Source organism: Equus quagga, chromosome 16 (assembly GCF_021613505.1).
Source record: "Equus quagga isolate Etosha38 chromosome 16, UCLA_HA_Equagga_1.0, whole genome shotgun sequence".
In the NCBI taxonomy this organism is placed as follows: Eukaryota; Metazoa; Chordata; class Mammalia; order Perissodactyla; family Equidae; genus Equus; species Equus quagga.
The window spans coordinates 25,307,606-25,314,625 of NC_060282.1; the positions used below are offsets into that span (position 1 = coordinate 25,307,606).

Genomic DNA, 7,020 nt, shown 5'->3' on the forward strand with positions numbered 1-7,020 from the left:
AGGAAATCATTACTTTCCATTTTATTGTGTCACAATTTGTAATTTTTTTATTACTTGACTTTTTATTGTCTTCCTTCCTTATAAATTATGAGTTCCAAAAAGAAGGTAGAAGACTTTTTCCACCATTAAACATTTCATGTAGAGTACAGTGCTTAGAATATAGTGAATGCTCATTTAATGTTTGTTAGTTATCTATAATTATAAATAAATAATTATACATTCAACAGTGATACCAAGTATAAGCCATAATCAAATATTAGTGTTATCTAGGGAAGTTAAATAGATGGGGAGAAATGATAGAGAAAAATTTAAGAAGTGTTTTTGGTTTGAATTTTTCTTGAGTCCTAATTGATTCACGCCCACTTTTTGGATATCTCTTGGGAAATTGAAACTCAGTTCGAAGAAATCGCATATCAAAATGTTTACTATCTTTACTGCAAGACCAAACAGTGGGCTGTGTTAACAAATAAGGTTCAACCACTCAATGTTGAACATGCAAATTAAAAAAAAATAATACGGATATCCAGTTTTCCCAATCTTATTTGTTAAAGAGACTATCCTTTTCTCATTGTGTATTCTTGGAGCCCTTGTCAAAGATCAGTATCCTGTATATGTATGGGTTTATTTCTGGCTCTATTCTATTCCACTGGGGTGTATGTCTGTCTTTATGCCAGTAACATACTGTTCAAATTAGTATGTCTTTGTAATATATTTTGAAACTAAGAAATGTAATGCCTCCAGGTTTGTTCTACTTTCTCACGATTTCTTTGGCTATTCTAGGTTTTTTATTGTTTTGTGTGAACTTTAGGATAGTTTTATCTATTTCTGTAAAAAAAATGCCATTGGAATTTTGATGGAAATGGCATTGAATCTGCAGATTGTGTTGTCTAGTATGGACATTTTAACAAAATTGTCTTCCAATTCATGAACATAATATGTGTTTCTATTTATTTGTGTCTTCTTCAATTTCTTTCAACAATGCACTATAATTTTTAGTGTGCAAATCTTTCAGCTGCTCGGTTAAGTTTATTCCTAAGTATTTTATTCTTTTTGAGGTTATTGTAAATGGAATTGTTTTCTTAATCTCCTTTTCAGATAGTTCACTGTTAGTGTATAAAAAGACAATTGATTTTTGTGTGACGGCTTTGTAGCCTGCAACTTTACTGAATTTTTTCATTGGTTCTAACAGATTTTTAGACAGGTCACTTATTACACTTCATTGTAGAGTAATCAAATGAAGAGAATATATTCATCTCCACTTAATGTTCAATCTCTTTTAAACCTATAAATAAGTAGGTTTTATCTCGTCCCATGGTTGTCTTTGAGATTTAGGAACCCAGATCTGCATAGGTCAGCACAGTACTTCTGAGGCCAGAGTCAGGGGCATAATAGGATCTGAGCAATGGTTTCTGAACATCCCATAGCCAAAAAGCTCTTTCAAGGACCTAATAGTGCCCCCTTGAAAGAAGGAGAAAAGTTTCTCTCAGTGAGTTATCACTGATGCTAGTCATCTCATAACTAAGTAAATGAAAATAAGGAAAAACTACGATGGAATATCTCTTATATCAAACAAATCTGAGTTACACATAGATGTATTGTCATATCTTTCCATATCTAATTACTTCTAATCACAGAACACAGTATTTCATTTGGTAACTATTTGTCATTTTTATAGGGGAATGGCTTTGCCATGTCACTGTATTGTTGTTTCATGTCTCCACATAGACCATCCAGCCACGGCTTATGAAAGCTGACGTGAGCCTTGGCAGAGCACTCAACAATTCTCCCAGAACATGAGAACACAGAAGGTTAGTGAGGTGCTGCTGAAAGACCTCTTCTTCCTCACTTTCCTCTCTTCCCAGACAGCTGTCAGGACAGTTTCTTATCACCTCCAGAGCTCTGATGAGGTCTGAGACTTTCTGCCTTGCCTGCCTTATGGCCCAGCTGCAGGCTATGAAACTGCTTGGCTGCAGCACAGAATTAATTCCTCCGCAATACAGGCCCAACTGCGTATGTTTCATTGCCGTAACATCTGACCCTTTTGTTTCTCTGTCATCCAGTGGGACAAGGGATGCGGCAGGGGGTTATTACTTTAGTTCATCTTGCTTTTCCTGTCTACGCAAGTAACAGCTGAACCCGACAAGGAATCAGTGTTTCTTTTTTTTTTTTTAAAGATTTTATTTTTTCCTTTTTCTCCCCAAAGCCCCCAAGTACATAGTTGTATATTCTTCGTTGTGGGTCCTTCTAGTTGTGGCATGTGGGATGCCACCTCAGTGTGGTTTGATGAGCAGTGCCATGTCTGCGCCCAGGATTCGAACCAACAAAACACTGGGCCGCCTGCAGTGGAGCACGCAGACTCAACCATTCCACCACGGGGCCAGCCCCAGAATCAGTGTTTCTTTACTGTCAAATCTGCCAGCCTTGTATGACAACTTTGTTGTTGCTTGCTAACTAATTAGTATTATTACTAACAATAATCATATTTATTAGAATAGAAGACCCATATGTCCAAAATGTTCTATAAAATATTTTAAAATTTATATCTTCTTAGCCACAACCTTATTTTTTCTTTCTTATAATTACAAAAAACAGGATAACAAATCTCATAAGTCTCATAAATCTGTCAAAATATCTAAACTAAGCATAAAAGGTTTTGGATACCATGAAATTTAAAATCATATGAGACAATACTGTCAGAATTAAATATTCACCATAGCTACATGATAACACAGACTCGCCCATAAGGGCTTGGTAAATCTCTCTCTTTACCTTCATTATCTGTAACCGGTTCAAATGGACTCTCCAGAAGTTTACTTTTATTTGCAGGTCTCATAAAGAAGAAAGTATATAACTGAAAATATGCTCAAACACAGTCTGTCTGATATCCATCAACAGAAAAAACTAGTTGTTTGAAATATAAAATTATATGCTGGCACTATCACTAATATAGTACTTAAGAACCTGCAATTATATATGTCATGCAGTAAGATAGTATTAGGTCTGTTCTGTCATGTCCTGAATTACGCAGATGATAATTACAGACACCAATGGTTCTTTGAAATTCAACCCTCACATGCTTTTATTTGTAAAATCTGAAAAGTAAAGAGAAATGATCCCAATACAAATTCTTCTTCAAAACGAAGTGGAGAACTTTTGTTGTGGTCTCTTGGCATTCATTATGCTGATAACGAGGACTATCCTCCGCACCAATCAGATGCGAAGAGGGAGAACATGCTATGCATTTCAGAAAGATGAGCTTGTTACAAGAGTGTTTGAAGTCTGAGGGAGCACAAATAGAAAGGTAAGGTAACTCAAATATTAGAACTGCAGGAAGTCATTATTGGCCTTAAAACTAAATGAAAGCAATGAAATGATGTTATCATAGCACATAATTGCCCTTGTTGCTTATACTATTGGAGACTTCTGCTACTGTTGAATCCATGCTTGAACTGCTGCTATTTGGGGCACGGATATCCCCCACCAGCCATTATCAGCGCCATTTGCTATCTTGGAAAGAATCACTGATGGCCTCTGGAGACTTAGCAACCTGTTTTTGCCAGAGTCTTTAAGAGGTAAAGAGAAGAAGAGTAGTGTTTGGATCCCATCTCCTGTCTACTAATCCCTTATTGATGTCATCCATTAACCAAACTTAACTGGAAGCTAGTTGGCAACTGAACCTTAGAATTCATTTTCATGGTTCCAGCCCTTGCAATACAGAGCAGAACACAAAAGGGCAGGAGTAGACTTGAGAAATAAGAGGCATAGCTTATAGTTTTTCTTCAAGACTACGTGACCCTTGTTCACAGCCCAAATACTCTAGGTGGGGTTCCATTGCTCTCCCAGGATGGAAAATAATGACGCCACTCCAAGCTATTCTGTCTATTTCACTGTCCTGCTTACTACGATTGGCTCAGAAGTGAGCATACAAACTGAGAAAGTTTAATTATAATGGATCTTAGAACTTCTTCAAGAGGTACTGAAAAACGTGCTTCACTTTTCTCTCCATTTGAACCTAAAAGTATGTGGGATAAGAACTGCTGAAATTTTTCCACATGCAGCCCAAGAATGATGCCAAAACAGAAAGTACAACAAAGAGATTGAGAAAAATCAATTCATAATGAATAGGTTTGACTTTTGAAAATGATGTTTGAATCTGGATTGTCCAGATATGTGAAAAATTATTTTTAAAATATTTATTGATTTTTTTCTCAATCTAGTTTTTTTTTTTTTTTTACTTGTAATCAAAAGTATTCTAGCTGACATGCCTGAAGTAAATGTTGTGAGAGACTCCAGACCTTGAGAATAATGAAGAAAATGGTGGCTGGTGACAACTTTCAGTTTCCGGAAAAGAGAGGAGGACATTTATACAAATGTTAAGGATATTGTCTCTGGATCACCTAGTGGAATTGCCTTCTTGTAACAAATCTGTTACTTAACATGCTTTTTCTGGTGACCTTTATCGTGTCTCCACAGAATTCCTTTCCTCTACAACCAGGGACAACAATAGAGTTTGTAGATCCTGGTGCCAAATGAAAATATGAAGCTCCGTGTTCAAAAAAGCAAGATAAAAGTGCCATTAATCTTACCAAGATATAAAACTTTTCCCCTCTCTTCCATGGTGTTTTTTTATTTGGTATTTAATATAGTTCTAAGGAAAAAAGTGCAATTGTAGGGGCTGGCCTGGTGGCATAGTGGTTAAGTTCGCACACCTCTCTTCGCAGGCCCAGGTTCGCTGGTTTGGATCCTAGGTGTGGACCTAACACCACTTGTCAAGCCATGCTGTCACAGGCATCCCACATATAAAGTAGAGGAAGATGGGTGCAGATGTTAGTTCAGGGCCAGTGTTCCTCAGCAAAAAGAGGAGGATTGGCAGCAGATGTTAGCTCAGGGCTAATCTTCCTCAAAAAAAAAAAGAAAAATCATAATTAATTAGCATGAATTTTATCTCTCACCTTTATACTGTATAATGTTAGTTTTAAATGCAAGTGTAAGAGCATTTAAGCAATATGCAGAATCACCCAAATTATACAATTTGTATTTCTTTGTTTGTACATGCCTATGAATTCAGCCTTACCAATAGAGCAGAAATGCTGATGGAAACAAATTCAAGTATTTTTAATTTGCTTCTTGATATGCACACTTTATACAAACACTCTCTTCTGTTTGCTTGCTGATGAGTAAGGAATGACTGAAAGGAAAAGGAACTATGGGTTTACCTGTCTTTCCTTTTCCTTCTATGTCATCATTTTTAGCATAAGTGGTTGGCTAACAAGAGTAAAAAAGAATATGATATGGTTTCTTGGTCTTTTGTGTTTCTTAAAATGTTAATGCCTTCTTTCTGCCTTGTTGGAAGATTTGGTTCCAACAGAAACCATGGTCTCTCAGGGCTGTCAACCCTCCCACTTACTCTTTGCAGATGTAAAATTCTTACCTTGTACTTACTCTGAGTTTCACCGAAAGCCCAAGCATCATGGATCTATTGAATTCTATGTTTATGGGGTGTCACCACTACTCTATGTGAATGGAGCGACAAAGGACAGTGGTAGACATGATTATTACATGAAACTCCCCTGCTCATACAGACGCTCCATTATCCCATTGGACTTCGCTTACAAAGTCCAAAGATAAAATTGTTAAGCATTTCCGCATGGTAGCAGCAGAGACTTAAAACAACAGTGGGACTTTTCCAAACATGGAGTCCAATATGAAGGTTGCTTACCCACAAAGCAGGCTCTCTCTAGAAGGTAAGGGAGTTTCTCTCACATTGCTGTCTGACTCAGCACATTGCCTACCTCATGGATTTTTGTGTGATTGCCTCAGCTACTCCCACGTTTTTTTGGTTACCCAATGTGTTCAGTCCGTTTTCACTCAATCTGTCAGCCTCAACATGCAGCTCTTATCCTGAAGCTTGGAAATTTCAACTATTTCTTTCCTAGTGACTCCATAAAACTTCAAGTATTTTGTAGAGCTGCTTGTCCCAAACAGTGATTGCCCTCTTGTCCTAGAGAACAGCTGGGCTTCTTTCCATGAATTCTTCCCAAGATTTATCCACTCAATTCACAAATTATTAATTATTATTATTATTATTTTTAAAGTCAAGTCATTTGTTCATTTCTGGCATTTGAAGTACTCCTTGATGATGTCTTTGGCCTGAGACTCTTTGCCATAGTCCTTAACCACCACACAACTGCAACTAATCACTTTCTGGGGTTTTCCCTCGCTGTCATTTTACAGAGGCCTACCACTCCCTGTAGTTTCTCATCATTAACCTTAATTAGGTTGATTTGGTGTTCAGCACAAAGGGCCTCCACCAACTTAACATACATATGATCATCACAGTTGGATGCAAGCACACAGAGATGGGTTTGGCACTTGTCTAAGGTTTGGGCAGCTTGGTGAATTCTACGTGCTAGGCCACCACGGGTGAGGGCAGTCTTCAGAACCTCTTACAAAGCGGTATTAACATCCACTGGACCTCCAGCAGTGATGTCTTCCATGGCCATGGTGGTAGGTTACCGGTGGATCTGAATCTTGAACGTACCCGAGCCTCCAGCTCTGAGGGACTCAGAGGTGGCAGGGAAAGAGGACAATTCACAAATTATTATTGAGAACCAACTGTGTGCCAGACACTATTCTAGTCAGTACTTGAACCTCATCCCTACCCTTGTAGAAATTAAATTGTATTAAACAGAGGTAAACAATGAACAAGAAACATAATAATTAACCACATAATATGTTAGAATGAAAGAAGTTCCAATTATTTTGTTTTTGTTTTTTGTTTTTGCTGAGGAAGATTCACCACAGGTTGACACCTGTTGCCTATCTTCTTCTTTTTTCTGCTTGAGGAAGATTAGCTCAGAGCTAACATCCATGTCATCCTTCCTCTACTTTATACGTGGGTCACCATCTCAGCATGGCTGAGGAGTGGTGTGAGTCTGCCCAGGAATCTGAACCAGGCTGCTGAGGCAGAGCAAACTGAAATTAATCACTATGCCACAGCAGGCCCCAAGAAGTTCCTTT

The 7,020-nt window shown here is 37.8% G+C and overlaps 1 pseudogene; it reads right to left on the bottom strand.

The window, feature by feature from the left end:
* Positions 1-6,108: 6,108 nt before the first annotated feature.
* On the bottom strand, positions 6,109-6,503 carry LOC124227706 (40S ribosomal protein S12-like; annotated as a pseudogene).
* Positions 6,504-7,020: the final 517 nt, after the last annotated feature.